Here is a 19,351-nt window from a genome sequence, read left to right on the forward strand (position 1 = left end):
CAAGGGAAGGGAGCTGTACTGAATGGGTTTATTAGTGCCTGTGCAGTCATTTTAGCTTCACTTAAATTGGAGCAGCACTTAACCGTGTGATGAAGCAACACAAGGGCCATTAGCTCACGCTGACATTCGCTGGGTGCCGAGTGACATCGCCCACAGCTGCGATCCCCGATGCCTGCCAACACGTCCCCTCCGCAGGCTTCAGGAGACACTACAAGATTCATTCTACTATTTCTCTTTTTCAGATGTTGCATGTAAACGTATAGGGGTCAGGGACGATGCTTTGAAACTGTATTCCTGACTTAACCACAGCCAGGCTGCTTTTTTGAGGAAAGACTTATTTTGTGTAGCTAAACATGTGGCTACAAATACAATGCAAAGACATCACATAGGGAAAAACTGCGGAAACATTTTAAGATGAACGCTATGCCAACATACTGGTTTTATATCATTTGAAACTGCTACAGCAGCGGATAATATGCATTAACATTAATTTGCGTGATTTAACCAAAAATCGCTGTACAGATGTTGACACACAAATGCGGACATGTCCACATTCAAGCAATTTAATGGGCAAAACAGCTCGCCTTTTAAAGCAGTCGTGCACACGTTCAAGCTCTGATAATATCATGGCTCATTTTGACTGGATCATTGAATCAGTGAGTTGACTAAAGAACAGCTGCAATCAGTCCGATTCTCAGATTGAATCTTTCAGTGTGATTTGTTAACCAATTCATCTGGTTTATTGGAAAGATTCAACTTGTTCAGGAATTGAAAATCGCTATTGGCAAATTTTTTTCTGGATCAAGTGGAACCCAGCTGTTGACTCGAGAACAGCTGCAATTGGATCAGCCGATTCACTAACTGAATCGTTCAGTTGGATTGTTGAACCAATTCATCGGTTTTATTGGAAAGAATCTGATATCCCTATTGCACCTCAGGGCGGGTGTCGATTTCTTCTGTTCAAAATAATGAGGATTTAAATGTTTTTATGAAATGTAGTGGAGTATGAAATTATGCTTTGGAATGTAGTAGAAATTAAAATTAAAAATAAATAAACTAACAAATAATTACTAACTGCATTTAAGCTAATTAAGGGGACATTGTGTATTTTTATATATGTGTGTTGTGTATATACAGTATAAATAATGCAACCCAGGCTCATTGGAAATACATGACTCTGCCTACATTTCTGCAAAATAATAAAATATGTAGCTCTGGGTACGTTTCACTGCACTTTTTTTAGATGACATGTCCACAAGTGGCTCTATATAAGCAATATAATTTGTTCTCTATTGCAGATGCAGGTTTATTAAACAGCCCAGTGTCATGTTTGCAAAATTATATTGTTTTGTAGCATGTTTCATGGCCTTTTCAAAGTGAAGTGTCCAGTTAAATAGCGTCTTACATTTTCCCCAAAACAGTTAAATGTGACTGGCAGAGTATTATTATATTGGTTGTTGTATGTATCACAGCAGTTCGGAGATGAAATAAAATAGAGCTTAATGCGTACCACCTACACTAAACCCCTACATTAAACTTGAGCGACTGTGTTAGCATTGTAGCTTGTTTCCAAAGTGAAAATAATGTACAGGTATATTTAGCAGAATTATACAAAGAATCATGTATTTCCAATGAGGCTGGCTTGCAATAATATCATTTAAATATGTATATTGTTTACAGTGAAGTAATTGTTTTACTAACCATGTGTCCTCATAATGTTATTTTTGTAAACTACACTGCATACTAGTGAGACGACATTTTATTCCACTGCATACCTGCATATAGCAGGAATGGCAATAAACTTTCTCTAATCTTCTAATAATGGAATTTTGTATGAATCAATGCCAGTTAGTGTGACAGAATCAAAGCTAGGTAGTAATAAACAAAACTTTAAAAATAAATAAAAGAATAGAAGACACTCATTTGAAAATTTAGAGATGAACAGCAGCATTTCACAAAACAGGGAAAAATGGCTTAATTTACCATTCAGTCCAATCATTTACATATTATCACTAAGAATCAGATGTTGCAATGCTGCATATGAGAGAAGCTCATTTAAGAACGTGCATATTTAATTGTGTGCAGTTTGAGAGTAAAGCTGCGTATGCAATACAGTGTCACATTAAACGTAGCATGTTGCGCTACACATTTGAAAGCTTGGTACTGGAAACGCGGCACTACTGTCACACCACTGCTAAATGTAGTTAAGTTGGTAATGTTGCTACTTTTAGTTAGTTAATCCCCAACACTGCATAACAGTGTCACATTAAATGTAGCGATGTAGCATTGGAAAAAGTACTTTACCACATTATATAACAGCTGTACCACTGTTACCCCACTGTTAAGTGTTAAGTTAGTAGTATCACTAGTTAGTTATTGCTAAACATTGGATAAATGAGCCCATAATTAAGTTTTAAGCATTGTACTGTTTATCTGACCGTGGTTGTTACACACTTCAGCGTTGCCCTGTGTAGATCCTCCATCACGCCAAATGAATTACTGGCATGAAGTCCCAGAATGCTTAGTGTAATTCTACCTATGGTCTTTCCCTGAGCACCACTTTTATTGTAAACCATTTCAGCATTGCGTTGTCCAAATGGTGTGAAAGAGTGGCTTGCTGAAAAGCAAGTATGTCCTTTAGAGTAGCATTGGGTTTCTTGAGTTCTCTATTTCTATGTGCAAGTCTGAATGTGTCCGGCGGGCTTTATTACTGAATGGCTAAATCATTTTTAGAATGCACAGTGATTGATAGAACTGGGTGTGTGTGTGGGCATCTGACCAGGAAGACAGAGCTTGAGAGTGCTTACACACACACACATTGTTGTGTGTGATTACCTTGTCATAGACGTAGTTTCTGCTGATCCGAGATGCTCCGTTTGAGTGTCTGTGTGTGCATGTGTCCTGTCAGCTAATGTATTTACATGGTGCACATGGGAGTGTGTGTTCTGCACATCTGTGGAATGCGCTGGTCGGCCCGGTTCAGTGGAACAGCATCGAAACCGGCGTGCAAGTATCGGCCTTCAAAATAGAATGAATCTGAAAGGCCGCAGACAGTGCATACCAATCAAGCCTTGCATTTCCTCTTTCAGTCATTCAGTTTTTTTTTGGAAATATATTTTCAAAAACTCACTTTCTTCTCTGCCAGCAAGCTGTCAAGAGAAACAGTGAAAGCAAATGCGAGGCCTGCTGAAATGCAAGAAATGTAAGCAGGGGTCATCAGAGGTCAGACACTGTATTTGTAGATTAGCTCATGCACAGACAAGTTATTACTACAGGCCCCGTCCTAACTGCCCTACAGCAGGAAAAAAATGACAACTTAATTTTCAGTTTTCAGATGTAATTTCAGGCCCCACACACAGGAACTGACCTGGAGACGACATTACATCACCAATGTATGATGATTCTGATTGTAGTTGAGTAAAATATAAACATAAAACATTTGGTAACACTTTATTTTGATGGTCCCCTTTCGACATTGTTGACTAAGTAACTTTGCAACTACATGTCAACTAACTCTCATTAGAGTATTAGTAAACTGTCTACTTAATATCTCCGAACACCTATTGTGATGCTCCTCAACAGACATTACTGACTACAGTATAAGTAACTGTCCAAGTACATGTCAACTTATTCTACTAACCCTAACCTAAGAGTCTACTAATACGAGAGTTAGTGGACATGTAGGTGCAACGTTACTTATTGTCAACAGATTATATATTGGGGACCAATAAAGCATAAACCAAAATTTTTTATTTTCATGTATTTTTTCTTTACATTATTTTAACTGTTAAAATAACTAAAACTGAAATAAATAAATAAAAAGCTATATAGACATAAAACAAATAAAAATGGCAAGAAAACATTAAAATTAATTAAAATTAAAACAGAAACTAAAAACAAATATATATGTTTTTATTCATTCTGGTTACCAGTGCCATTGAAGAAAAGTATATTTGCTGTCAGCCGTAAGGAAAGTGTGTAATACATAGCTAATAGTGTGGCTACTAATGACTCACCATGAACCATTGAAACATGGCGGAAACACTGAATATAGTCAAATTTATCATATCTTTAATCTATATAGATTAGTGAGCTGAAAGCAAGCCTGTATAGCAAAAAAATAAATGCAACAAAAGTATTAAGTGGATATCATATGTAAATAAATGGTATTTTTTCATAAATTTTAATTCAGATTTTATATATATATATATATATATATATATATATATATATATATATATATATATATATATATATATACACAGGTGCTTGTCATATAATTAGAATATCATCAAAAAGTTGATTTATTTCAAGAATTTAACTTAACAGGTACTAAACGAGCCCCACTTCCATGACAAACTTCGACTTGACAGGGACGCCACTTTTACATGTACTTTATTATACAGAAATGTACAAACAAATCAATGTTACAGTATATAGCTCAGCATGATGAAATGTTAGAATATGATCAGTATGTTATTCTAATATTTATATAGCTTACTGCTAGTCTAATATAGCAAACAAACTAGAAAACTTTCAACACACTCAAATGCTGTTTAGTATGATAGTGTAACATAAGACCAAATGAAACAGTGCTGCGTTACCTCAAGTTTAATTTGTCAAATAAACTGACCTGTGTGAGTAGTAATTCAGCACTTGCGGGTAGTTCGGTAGAATTAAATGTCCTTATTCCTTTATATCCGCGGGACTCACGTGTGACGCTGATATCTGTGTCTTATTAGGAATCGCGACCTGCTTCATACCGCTGTAATGTTAAAAAACATAAATGTTTTCACTCATCCATACACATTATTAGATCCATCAGCATGACAGCAAGTCCCATCATTCTGCTTATCACTGCATCATCAACCTACAGCTGTGTTATTGTAAGAGGTTAGCGACCCCTAGCGGTGAGAAAAACAATATTTATTGTAGCTTTAAACAATTTCACAATTTCAAGAGAGCTGTTTCCACGAATATGAGCATAATTGCAAATGTGGTATTGATTTTATAGAAACCTTCAATAAACAAGAAGTTAATATTACTGTAAGTGTCTTACATTTTAGATACAATTTTAGACACACGTTTTTGCTATTTGTGCAATGAAAATAGTTTCAAACAAATCCATAGCAGAACTGTTGTGCGTTTTCAAGAAACACACATGGCGTTTCGTTAACGAATCGGTTGAATAAATGATTCAGTGACTCGCTCATTAAATGATAAATGAGTTTTAGTTTAATATTTAAAAGTATAATTTTATTTCTCAACTTACATGTGTGCCATCTCTGCAACCAAATATTTTGTTGCTATAGTTTTTTAATTTGATTGTATAGTGTCTTACATTTAATCAATAAATACAATTAAGAATAATGAGACATGAAATTGAGGAGTGCTGGTCGGGTTTTGGTCTTGTCTTGGTCTCAACACACTCTGGTCTTGGTCTCAGTTTAGCTGGACTTGGCTTCAACACTACAAGATGAACTGCTTCATTTACATGTTGGGTCTATATTTTAGATGCTGCTTAAATGGGTAGTTCACACTAAAATGTAAATTCTGTCATCGTTACTGTATAATCACAGCAGGTTGTCCACTACCATAAGTTATGACTATATTCTCAATAGCACAATCTTGCATCTATTGTTCAATCTTTTATTAGGATGCACTAATTAATTAACATAGGCGTAATTATAATAATCATTGAATCAACAGTTAAAACAATGTTGCATCTATTGTCTGATAGGTGAACTGAACGAGGTGAAAAGTTAAAACAATTACTTTCACGGAATGTGCCATGAATGATACTTGGCTTTGTTTCCTGTGGAACTGGCTCCTTAGGCGTTTTGGCCTTGTCACCTGCAGGCTCATTGAAACAACACCCATTTCTCACAACAATGTTTGTTTACATGTCTCCTAGCAACCCCCGCAACATGTTTCCGTGTATAGTTAACGTTTTGGCATTTCGTGGCTTCTTCGTTTTTTTGCCCTAACCTCAGTTATTAGTTGTGCTGTGTTCTCACCTGACAAGCGAAGGTAGTTCTATCATTTCTAATTATTTATGACCAAATAACGTTGAGGTATGAGACAGCCAGACATTACATCTTTGCATTACATCACCGTCTTTATTCCCACCTGGGCCAACACTTTGAAGCCATAGTGTTTAGACTAGTATCAAGGTCTCTAATAAGAGAGTTTGAGACACGTCCTCTTCCTATGTCCTGCAAATGACAGCGTTTTAAAAAACATTGCGTTCAGATAACAAATCACAGTGTTCAAAAAGGCTTTGCGCAACCTTTCTTATCAGCGCATTGTCAATTATTAAGCCCTAGAAATGTCCAATCGTAATGATTATATTCTCACAACTATCAAGTAACTACACGCAGTTTTGAAGATCCATTCAGTGTTAGGTGTGGTTATTGAGGAGCTCAATGAATAGAAATACAGATGAAGATTTTTCATCATCTTCTGTCAACTGAGATTTAGTCTGAAGATTCAAAAGAATAAAGCCGGATTACGGTGAAAAGTAATCCATCTAAAATTTATCCAGTAACAAAAGATCAGAGCAGAGTGCCAGCAAGTGTGTAAGTGAAGAGGCGTTCAAGCAGGACGAGTTATTGTGTTTAACAGCAATGGAGTGGAAATGAACGCAGGTTTGCAACATTCATGGTGTAAGATGCTTAAAAAACATTGAGATAAGATTTAGTACAGCAGCCAAAGACGCATGTGTATGCAGTGTTCTTGCATTTTTGAATAGCTGGTCTTAGAACAGTCTATTAAAGGTCATTATGGATAGACAATGCTAAGCTGTGCACAAACAAACAATGACAACAATGAATTTACTGATATTTCATTATTGTTCACTAATTTAAAAAACAATCAACCCAGGCTCATAGGAAAAAACCTGCCTGTTACGACATTTTTGCACAAATTATATGTGCAAATATTGCATATTCCATATTTTGCGATACTTTAAAAGTTAAAGGTCCAGTGAGTGGTGCAAAAAGCCTGTTCAGTTTCATCCTAAACAGATGATCGTGAATCACATTCTGAATCTAGTGTAACGGAGGCCAGCTACTGAGAGCTGTGCAGGTACAGTAGTCCGTGCAGATACCGTAGTCTCTAGTGTCCTTGTTAGCGCTACTGCCCCCCATGCTGGAGATGCCGGTTTGAGTCCCGCTCGGAGCAGGGAAAGTAGGACCGGAGGGGTTAGATTGGTGCCGTGACCCGGATGTGAGTGAGTGAGCTAGTGAGAGCTGTCCAGGTCCCATACTCCATGAAGAGACCTTAGTCTCTAGTGTCCAGTAGGTTCGAGTCCTTTACATAACAGAAGCCAGCTAGTGAGAGCTGTGCAGGTAATCCTCCCTCCCCTGATGTGCACTAGGTGCACTAGAGACTGCGGGGCGAGTAAGACTGGAGGGGTTATACTGGCAACTTTTTATTACATTGGCTATTGTAGCTATCGTTGCAGTTGGGAGAGGAAATGTCCGGTGAGTGGCGCTGACAGATTAAAACGTTTGAAAATAATGTACCAACTACACTAAACCCTAAACCTAAATCTAGTGTTTACTAAAGCAATTGCGAGATAAAAACACATTTGCTTACGCAACCATGTCATTTTAGCTTGTTTCTACTAGTCTTTGAGCTCTTTAGTTGTGACTTGCGTTTCACGGGACTCGTACTCGAGTGCTCCGCATCACAAGTGCAATGTTGTAGCAGATGAGCTACCGTGCAAGTTTACTGTCAGAAAAACCACATAATGTTGCTGGTTATCTGGCTATGTGATGATAAACTTCAGAATGTAATAGTTAACAAATCATACATTATGATAAAAGTGTTTTGAGGGTATTCTGCAAAGAACCGCACGAAAATAAGTATTTATTAATCGATAATCTGCCCCTTAATCATAATTTGTGTGAAAAAAATGAGTAGTTGGGGTTTTACTGCCACTAGTGTTCATTTCTGCTGGAAACTGCAGTAAATTGGATGTATATGTAAATTTTTTGAGTGTTAATTTTAAAGTGCTTTTAGCATTTATTTTATTTTTTTCACTGTTGAAACTAGTCTAATGCCATAAGGTTTGTGTAATGTGTTTTTAGCGATGCCATGCTGAGCTATTAGGGTTTCAGACCTGATAATTTGTGCAAATTGCACCTGTTTTGTTTGGATTTTGCAGTAAATTGCTGCATTTTATTACAGCCAATATTTCAGCATTCAAATTCTATTCATTAAGAGTTTGATTTGATGACTATGTTGAAGTAATGGAGAAACTATTATGTTATTTGTTATTACTATTATGTCATTTTATACTTGCACTAACTATTACGTTATGATGTATTAAGCATGCTTGGCAACCGCTATGCAAGTGTAAAAAAATTTTTGAACCCATTTCTTTGAATTAATTGTATTAATTAGAGTGGAAAGGGAAACAGTTAGTTCAGACGTTTCTCTGTGAGTGTCTCTTTCTCATTTCCTCTCTCTCTCTCTCTCTCTCTCTCTCTCTCTCTCTCTCTCTCTCTCTCTCTCTCTCTCTCTCTCTCTCTCTCTCTCTCTCTCTCTCTCTCTCTCTCTCTCTCTCTCTCTCTCTCTCTCTCTCTCGCTCCCTCTATCTCTTTTGCTATAGAGCAGCTGTGGAGGAACAGGTGCTGGCCCAGCGTCGCTGCGTCGGGCCTGGTTTTCTCAGCGGGCGAGGACCCAGTGGATAATCTAGTTAAATCTCCCTGTAATTCGGGAGGGATTGAGTTCTTCAGATGAGCTAGTGGAAACCTGCATGGGTGTGTGGGAGTATAACAGGAACAAACTGGCCGCGCATAAAACACAGACACACACATTTACTTGATTCTGTTTTCTTGATGTCTGCCGGGAGGAACAAAAAAAAGAAAAGCCACTACTGTCGCTACTGTGGGTCGGTGGTAGTAAATGTGTGCTTCTAAATGAGTGCTTCACTTTTATCTGAACTGTAATCTTTGCCTTTTCTGTGTATATTTAATAAAAACGTGCATGCACATTCCTCGAATAGGGTACACATTTTCTTTTATTTTGGGGAGGTATGTGATTAACCTTCAGAGAATATTGATGGTCATATTAACGTGATATCTACAGTAAATATTAAATGAGCTGGTGTAATTTGTATATTAAATAGGATTACAATTTTAGCCGCGCTGTTATTAAATCACGTCTGAATACATTTTAAAACCCTGTTTTGTGTGATTTTGTAATCTATACATTATATAAAATGAAAGATATAGGCAAATTTTTTTACAATTTCAAAAATAAAAATGAAAGTTGCAAATTTTGTCCTTTTTCACAAACTTGCAAAACTAGGTAGCTCAGTTGAAGCTAGTTTAGGGGAAAATGTTAGTTAGATAGGCCTATTGATGATATCTTCCCACGGTGCTAGAAAGGGTTGGAACTTGAAACTATGTCTTGGGTGTCACAATTTTAAGTAATGCTACGTTTCAATTCATTGTATTTAATTCCTAAATATTATGTTTTAGGAATATTGTTTTAAAATATGTATTAAATTAACTACAGTTTAGTGGTTTGAAAATCAAAATTCAGATTAAATCAAAATTTGTGAAATGTCAAGACAGGCCAAAATCACCATTTTAAGGGGGAATGTGTTTGATCGATACGTTTCATGCTAAGTTAACTCTTCTTAAAAAAAAAGATTATGGTGCATATTAATGGAATGCCACCAGTTTCAACAGTAAAAATGCCTTTCCTTCCCTCATCTTGTTATCTTTTTTATTTCTAAACTTGAAAAAGGAGCAACTGTGTATCTTTATTTGTTTCATTGTGGAAGAAAGGTATCTGTCAAAAACATCAAGATGTGCTCCGTTTGACATGCTGTATGTAACAAACACAACTGTGACTAAACATATACTGCAGGCTGTTTTCAACACACACACACACACACACACACACACACACACACACACACACACACACACGCACACACACACACACACACACACACACACACACAGACAGCTCAGCTAGGATTACTGTCACCATGATAAGTGTGTACATCTTGACAGAAGACTTCACTAACACACACAAACAGCAAGACATGCCCCTCCAATAACAAATACTCAGGGAGGGAAAAAGCAATTATGAAAGACAAGGAGAAGAAACCAGTTGTTTATTTATGCCACACATCTGCTCTGAAAGGAAAGACAAAAAAATCATAGCACTGGAGAGTTGATAGATTTATCACCTCAATAAAATGAAGAATTTGTAACGTAGACCTCAATCTAATAACCACGGAGAAGACAAGAGCTCGTGACGAGCAGTGGTTGAGGTTTTTTCCTTCGCAAAAGGTGTGTGAGGTCTGCTGTCTTTAAGATTGTGCTTGGATCAAATCAGTACAGTCAACACTGTATCTAAGTAAGCAGTTTGGAAATGTTTTTTTTTAATGAAAGCTTGTTTCTCAGTCTCCATAAGTGAGAAGAGCATTAGCTCATGTTTTGCCTGAGGATGTTGCACACGTGAATCATCCCTCCATCCATCAATCCAATTAATTGTTGCTGTTTAGATGTTTCAGTCATGTTAAATCCCAGATGTGAAGTGTTATAATCAACCTCCTCGTGCACTGTTTATCTGTTTATCATTCAAAACTGTGTGATGTTATTGCTTCCTTCCAAGTTTGTTTAAGAATTTCTGGAGAATTTCGTGGCCACATTTTTCTGAGTAACGAAAGTGATTGAGATAAGGGCTGCCAAACTCCAAAATGTAAAAAAAAAAAAAAAAAAAAATCTCAAAATAAATATGATTTGAGTGCTATATTACAATCTTAGTGAAATATAGCGTATCTCATCTCTTTGATTGCTTGTATAATCAAAATATAAACTATTATCGACCACATCTAATCTGCTTGATGCAACCAGAAGGCATGAAGATATTACAGTTTTTTTCCAATTGCTTACACACGTTTTTAAAACAATGTCGCTTTTTTTCAAAACTCTACACACAATTCCCAAAACTGCACACACAAAATGCAAAATGCCTCACATCTCCTTCAAAATGTAACACTGCATTCAAAATGCCATAAACACACGTCAGATTGAAGCATTTGCATCAAATGGCAAACACTTCTTTCATAATAGTACATTTTTGGATATATCATGTAAACACTGTTGTTCTAAATCTAAAGTTTTTTGGTCATTCATAGGCGTATATCTACATTTCAATACAATGTTTTACAGTGAAAGTAATCTACTGAGAGCGGTAACAAGTACACTGTGAACAGCAATGCAATGTAGAAACAGAAAATATTTATCAGGCCAAACATTACTGTATACAGTAGCATACAACAAAAACCATAAACATATGTAAACCAAAAGTATATTCTTTAGAATACAGTAAAAACACAATTGTGTGTTGGTCTCTGTCCTTTATTGGCATCCTTTGTTCAAAACAGGTAATCTGACCTTTGACCTGTTTGTAGGCCTATACTACAGTAAAGCTGTGATTGGTTAGTGATCAGCAATTACTGTAGTGTTTGCACATGTGAGGAGTGTGTGTGTGTGTGACCTGGTGAATAAGTGTAGCATTTTGATTGGTTGTGTTTGGAAAAGGAAAGCAAGTCACTTCCTGTTAGATTTTTGTGTTTTAGGTAGAGAATTGTGTGTAGTGTTTTGAAAAAAGTGTTTTATGCTATTGAAAACTGAGACAAATGCTGAGAAATAGCTTATAGTTTTGAAGATTTGGTGTGTAGTTTTGCACTTTGAGTGAGAGGTTTCAAAAATCGTGTGACATAAAAATATTTTGTGTGTAAGCAGTTGGAAAAAACTGTAAAGTGCCCCTATTATGCTTTTTCGAACATTATCTTTCATGCAGTGTGTAATATAGCTGTTCGTGAAGTTTTAAAGATCAAAGTGCACGATGAATAAAGTTATCGTCTGCTAAGATAAAGAATCGATTCTGAACTGCCGTCAGCAACTCCAGTCTCACTTCCTGTGACATACCGCAGTAACAATGTAACAAATTTGAATAATGCCAGCCTAAGCTCTTCATTGGCTGCCCGTGAACAACGTCTGCTCTTCCCCGTTCTCAAACACTGTAGTTGTTGCTGAGGTTTGGAAGAGTATGTCGAGAATACACTTCAAAAGATTGAGGACTTGCACTGGAATTGATATGGAAAAAGCGACGCCATTGTTGCTGTTGGGATCACTGTATCAAGCACAGAGGAAGCTTCCGGAGATGAAGTTCAGATATGGCAACAGGCGTTTAGTTTCCGACATGCACTGTAAGCGATCGACCAATCACAACAGACTGAGCCATCTGACCAATCAGAGCAGAGAAGGCTCTCATAAGGGAGGGGTTTAGAGAGCCTGAATCTTCTAAAGAACTGTTTTCAGACTCTGAGAAATGAGGTGATGTGCAATGTACTGTATATTATGAGAAAACTAAAGTGTGGACTTTGGATTCATGTAAACCTATTGTAGGAGACTCCAAAATAAAATGAGAAACCTTTAAAATAGCACAATAGGGGAACTTTAAGATATAAACATCAATCGTCATGATTCTCTATCAAGCTTATTTGACACAATGAGAGACAAACTGAAATGTCGTTATTTACAGGAAATCTCAATGGTGTTCGATTCCGGAACAAGTTTCAGTTTTGAGCCAGATCTTTTATTGAATTCGTTGATCCGTGCGTTTCCATCAAGTTGTTCGAGCGGATGACTGCGGTATTGGTAACCTAGTAACCAATAGTAAATAAAACACCATCAGCGGTTAGAATGTATTGTGTAATGTCTTTCCATCTCCCACTATTCGCAATTACTCTTTTTCACATATCAAAAAACACCTTAAGCGTAAACAAAAATGTGTAAAAAAGTTAAGGGTTCCCATCACTCGTTTCTGATGTGATACTTCAAAATATGCATAAAAACAGGGTTATGGAAACATAGCTAATGCGAAAAAATACTTAAATAACTGAGCGACCAGACATTTTTTCCAAGTATCTCCTTTCATGTTCAGCAGAAGATTAGATCTAGAAACAGTAGTCTGCCCTCTAACACTCAATGCAAACATTGACTCTGATCTTTGAGTTTTCGGTCCTGTTTCCCAGACTTACTGCTTTCTAAACTGATTAATTGTGCTTTGGGATTACAATATTACTGAATAATCTTCAAAAAATGTATAGTATCTGCACACTCCTATGTTAGGATCATTATTGCAGTGAACAATGCAGCGGTATATAAGCTTGTGTGTGTGTGTGTGTGTGTGTGTGTGTGTGTGTGTGTGTGTGTGTGTGTGTGTGTGTTGTGTGTGTGTGTGTGTGTGTGTGTACATGGGAATGGGAGTGTATGCAGGTATGCACACATTGAAAATTCTTTGGAGGCTAAAGGTGATTTCCCCCCCTGTGGGTAACAGCCTCAGAAATAATTCATTTGCTTTCGGTGAGATTCTGTCACTGATTGATAAATGTGAGGATTTTGTGTGGGGCCTCTTTTTGTTTTGACTCCTATATGTCATTGTTTTTAAGCAGACTAAAATTAAGCGTGTCTTGACTGTACGCTCAGAATTAACATAAATTGCCTCCAAGGCCACTGGAGAACAATTAGCCTTTGTGCTAACTCCAAATGACTCATTCACGGTGAACTTGAAAGTCCAAATGACTCACCCAGAGAACAACTTCCCATATACCATTTTAATATGTTCTCTCCAGCCATTGTAAGCTGTTCTAGGGTAATTTGACAGAATTGTGACATTCTGTATTTACACAATTGTCTTGGTATACAGACGAGCCAAGACAGCATTTGACTTGTGAGATGTGTAATGTAGCCACAGCTTAAGGAATAAAATATGTCAATATGCACAGCAGTGATGGGAAATCAAAAGCCCTAATACTGCACTACAGTCAAGATATTATGTTGCTTGATTAAATAAAATTATTGTTCTGTGTGTTTGCGTGTGTATGTATACATGTGTGTGTGTGTGTGTGTGTGTGTGTGTGTGTGTGTGTGTTCTTGTTTATGTGATTTATGAGAACACAAATTTGTGTAAGGACATGTGTATTACACTACAACTTAAACGTGATTTATGAGGACATTTCATGAGTCCTCATAATTTAAATAGCTTAAAAAACATAAAAAGCAATGTTTTATTAAAAATGTAAAAATGCAGAATGTTTCCTGTGATGGTTTCGGGATAGGGGCAGTGTAAGGGGACAGAATATACAGTTTGTACAGTATAAAAACCATTACGCATATGGAATGTCCTCACATGTATATAGCAAGACAAACTTGTATGGAAAAAAACTTGATGAAAACCTCTGATGAATATCTTGACGGGTAATTTATGTGTATTATCTCCTGATCGGTGGAGGAACCTCTTGGCTGTACTTATTTGAGATGAACAGTCCTGCTCTCACTCATCATTAATACACAGCGGGGTGGACAGCTTCTTTTTGCTCTGTACTCTAATGAGGAAACATCTTCTGTGACTGCACTGGGCAAATCAAATCATTACCACCCACGCTGTATGAAAGATAAACTTGGAAGTGCATTAATGCGTCTGCGAAAAGATTGCCGATGAACTGCCAAGTGGTTAGTACACAAATCATCCCACTGCTAATGACTGGAGCGAAACATGTTTTTCATCCTCACTTACCTTGGTGATTATTTTACAATTAAAACATGAAAATATATCAATTTAATGGCCTTAGGAATATAAAATAGCAATTCATACATATTATTAATAATATTGTTATATAAGAATTATGTATTCTTTTTTTAAAGCAGTTAACATCTTAAAACTTTTTAAAAATTGCCTTTTTACTTGTCTAACTTCTAATGCAACACAGTTTCCTATGTTCATGTCAAATGTCACACTTAATAAAATTATGAACAGCTATTACCTGTTTAGGAAACTGTTCCCCAACAATATCAATTGTTCTTCTTTCCTGTGGTCTGAAGACAGTTTATTTAGTACTCGGGGACACTATAGATATATATTTAGTTAATTAGAGACACTATAGATAGCTGTGGGTTTGAAAAAATGATCTCTTTGTGCTGCATGAGATTAAAAGCTTACATACATGCTTGAGTTTCAGAAACACACACGAAGACACACCCACCCACAAAGACAGATTCAGAGTGACATAAACCCTGACACTCATTTTTTTAACTCTGTCATCTCACCCCGTATTTTTTGGTTTCATCAGAGTTAAGTGCTTATGAAATCTCGCGCTTGCCGTTGGCTCGTTGCCTCCTCTTCTGCCTCAGTGAACAGCAATGCATCGTGGGCCTGCAGGCTCTGCACTCACCTTGTCAAGACCGAAGGCACATCAGATCACTGCATATGTGGCAGCACACCAAACCTGAGCAGATAACATCTCCAAGGAAATATTACAGTATCACAAAGTCAATGCAAATTACCTAAATGTTTATAGCAACCAGGAGCAACACACACAGGCATTTAACAGGGTGGTGGAGAGGAATGCTGGCATCGTTCTTCATGAACCGTGCTTTCTGATGGGTTTTGACAGCTCATCAAGTAGACATGAAGTCATCAGTCAGTTGAGCTTGTTATTGAGAACATGGCCTTATTGTTTAACAGCACGGCCACCATGCATGCAGTTTGACCTCTTTACCGTGTTCGGGCCTGCTAGCATCTAAACTAATTACAGGCCAAAACGAATGAATTTGAAGCATTTTTTTGTATTTATTATCAAAAAAAAAAAAAAAAAAAAAAAACACATAAAAAAATATACATATGAATTCTGTACTGACTGCATTAAGCAAAATTAGACTGTGTTCACAGAATGATCATGAAAATATTCCAGCAAAGTACTGACATGAATGTGCTGAGGGCGATTGTGGTTGCAATACCAGTATAATGATCCTGAACTGTGTCATACTTGAAAAACATCATGAACCGCACTGGTTACACAAGTCTGGGCTCTACACACACACCTAAATGCATTAATGTCGTGAATGAGAATGTAAAATTATTCAGTTGGTGAATGAGAACAATTGGGAAATATTGTCTAGGCTTATCTGAAGCCGTTTCCTTCGGTTTGTGTTTCCTCTATCTTTACGACTTTAATCAAAGTTTGTCTCGACATGCTTTCCTTTTCTAGGCCTCTGTTCATCAGTTAATATTCAACGTAATTTATGTTCCTATTGATCTCAGAAAAGTAAACCTAAGAAGAATAAAAAGAAATCATGTAAGTTGGCTGAACATTTAACCTAGCGCAGCTGCTCTTTAATAAAGCGTGCAATAACTTTGCAATCAGAGGTAATGCTTGTAAAACGAAATAGTGTTTTAATGCTTTTAGCCTTTTGTGCAGCTCACCTAGACGAGCTGGGAAAGCGTCCGGCTGAGTTACTCCTACCTGAAGACCCATGAAAGCTCTTTTTGCAGTGTTATTTTCCCCATTTTCCTCTCTTTGATGGAGTCATAGGGTCTGTTGCAGGAGCCAAGGGTGTCTTAAAAATATATGAAGCTGGTAATTGCAGCGATCAGATGGATAATCGTGTCCGGACGATGGCGTGGCAAGAACGGGTTATGTTTTTCTTTCAAAAGTACACGTTCATATAAACTTCTTTGGTCAGTAATCTAAACATACTTGACGTTTAGCTGTAATTTTAGGCGTTTTATGTGCACGTGAATGGCTTTACGTGGACGTGTGTGTACATGCACTCCTTGTGTCATCATTTGACAGACAATGACTTTTTGTTTATTTTGGAGGCCAATCTATACTTTTCTTCATTCCTTTCCCCCTCTGGCCTACGTGTGCTATAGCTCCAGCGTTAACATACCGCATTAAAGGCTGTCAGTCAAACTGACTAACCCCACCCACTGACTCTCTCGCGACCCCGTCCTGACCTCCAGCGTGTTGGAGGAAGCAGGTGCCCACAGAAACGGCCTGACATCCACCTCTGTCAGAGCGTTCGTTAAAAATGAGCATAAATGGTCTATGATGGGAGAAGTCTCTCAACACCTGCCACTCAGAAATCCCCGCTTCCTCTTTTTTTTTTCTCTTTTTCCTGCTGGAAAGTATCCTGCAAAAGCACACAGACCGTGGTTCATAACCAACAAAAATGAGAAAGAAAACAGACGGCCTGACGTTAATACCTTTAATTCTCTTCTCCGCAGCTTTGGTCGTGGTGCCGAGCATTTACGGTCAAGGGTCTGAGATCCGGTCTATCAACACAGGAAAGTGTATGAAGGGGATTAGGAAAAGTGAAGACATCAGTGCCGTTCCAAACACAGTGTCACTGAACACTGTATCTGTGTGATCTACTGATGCCGTTGTTTTTTTACACATCATCGCTGTCGGGCGGAAACCCTGTATGTACGAATACAGTACTTTTCAGGAAAGGGTAAAACACTGCATTGTCGAAGTTGATATGGAAGTTGATATTATTGATATGGTCAGACTCTTGCATGTGTCATTCTATTATTCAAATTTTACCAAAATCAAGCTAGTTACAAGGTTTTTGACCAGCAAATTTCTGAGAATTTGGGACATACATGTTTTGTCCGTCATTGGAATGGCTGCTGCATCACGTTACATCAACTTACAGGTTATTACGTTTATTATAGCTATGGGGTTACTCAGTTTTTTCTGTCATTTGTCCAAAATCTAATGTTAGAAAAGTCAGGCTATTTAAAGCAGTGTTGCTTATGATTCAATGACAAATGCTAGACTAAGACACTCTTCTCCGCCCCTCAAATACATAAAACATTAGCCTTTATATAATAATAAAACGATGTACTTATTCAAACAACCAGTTCTTTATTTACGCTTGCATTGCAAACAAGCAGAGATGATTTGCACGTGGCACTTCATTCACGATAGGGGCGGAGATATGAGGTTTGACTGACAGTTTGAGGATCCAATGAAGTCGCGAGATTTAGTCACAAGCTATTTTAAATGCTATTCATCTCTTAAATATTTGCAAAAACCCACAGACAGACGTAAAGGGTGACCAATAGTAGGCTAATGATTTATGAAAACGAATTGAAAACGGCGATGTATCTGAAAAACAAGGTTTCCGCCCGACAGCGACGGCATACTGATGTTTGAGATTTAATTCAGATCTGATAACATATACAGTACATAGCTGCTAAATTAGCCAATCAGTTAGTTAATTGCTGCCATAATCAATGGAAAACTTACACAAACATCTGGAGTGGTGTGTTACTCATTTCATAATATGCTTTATGGTTATATATTTAAAAATAGCTATTATGCTAGATCCAGTGAAATTGAAGTTTTAGAGTTTTATCATCTAAATAATTTATCAAATACTTTTAAATGTAAACAATTTGTGGAGTTTCTGTCTTCAATGGTAAAAGTGCAGGCAGTATCTTCACAAACAATCTGAACTTTTCTAAAATATAGACTACATTTTGCAAATATTAATAAGATTATATTGATCAAAAATAGAAGTTGAGGGACACAATGTTACCTTCAAATATATTTTTCAATATAATATATAGTGAATCTCAAAATATAAGCTCTTATAATAATTAAATAATAAACATTTGAGTTAAAAACATTTATATTGTCGCTAATATGAGATGGACTTGCAGAGTCTGTTACATGTCACAATCATTTTTATTTTTATTTTTTATAATACAAAACAATACAAGTGTGCAATGCTCTGCCACTACAAATGAAGCACAGGCCTGTTGCATTCAGTTTAACTGTTCAAGTTCATTTTTCTTTCTCAAACAGGGACCTCAGTAAACTAAATGACATTGGCTTCAAAAACAGCTGCACTGTGTGACTGTACATCATCCATTATTTTACCAGGGAATCCATTGTGCAGCCGAAAGTAATGAATCAGTTTTTCAGAAGTTCAAATCTCTTTTTTTTTAACAGTTAGTTGGAATCCATGTCTTCCAGCCTGCCTGTGTTCATGCACTATTGAAGCATATCATTTCCATAAGACACATTCGTTTTTGCCACGGCCTGTCAACAAATACGTAATTGCGCAGCGATTTCCAAAGGCAGTTGATCCTGCATTACACAGTCTGCAGCGTGGCAGTCTTCCCCGATCCCACTGATGTTTCCTTGGCTCTGAAAGCAGTTTCTCTTATAAATCCAAGTAGCAGTGTAAAATGTGGATTACAAGCTTGTAGCGAACGTTTCATGAAGTGCATTAAGAGTTGTTTTTATCATAATAGGAAACCAACGGTTGAGGTCTGGCACGGAAACTCCTGTGCCCGTTTAAACACTGTGTGAGTGTTACTGAACGTACCGTATGTGTCAGTGCTTTTAAATTGCCATTGACTTAGGCATGGATTCCAGCACAAAGAATTTGCATGAAAGTCTTTTTTGGCTCAAGCTTTAACGGAGCCTTAGATCATGTTGAGAGAAAACACAAGCGCA

General features: G+C 37.1%; 1 long non-coding RNA gene across 1 annotated transcript in view; it reads left to right on the forward strand.

The window, feature by feature from the left end:
• LOC307002494 overlaps positions 1–9,065 on the forward strand; it is a 46,590-nt gene extending 37,525 nt beyond the window's left edge. Inside the window, exon 3 of the long non-coding RNA XR_013798485.1 lies at positions 8,623–9,065. This is a non-coding gene — a long non-coding RNA (uncharacterized lncRNA). The remainder of the gene's footprint in view (positions 1–8,622) is intronic.
• Positions 9,066–19,351: the final 10,286 nt, after the last annotated feature.

This window comes from Phoxinus phoxinus, assembly GCF_949152265.1.
Source record: "Phoxinus phoxinus genome assembly, chromosome: 8".
NCBI classification, from domain to species: Eukaryota; Metazoa; Chordata; class Actinopteri; order Cypriniformes; family Leuciscidae; genus Phoxinus; species Phoxinus phoxinus.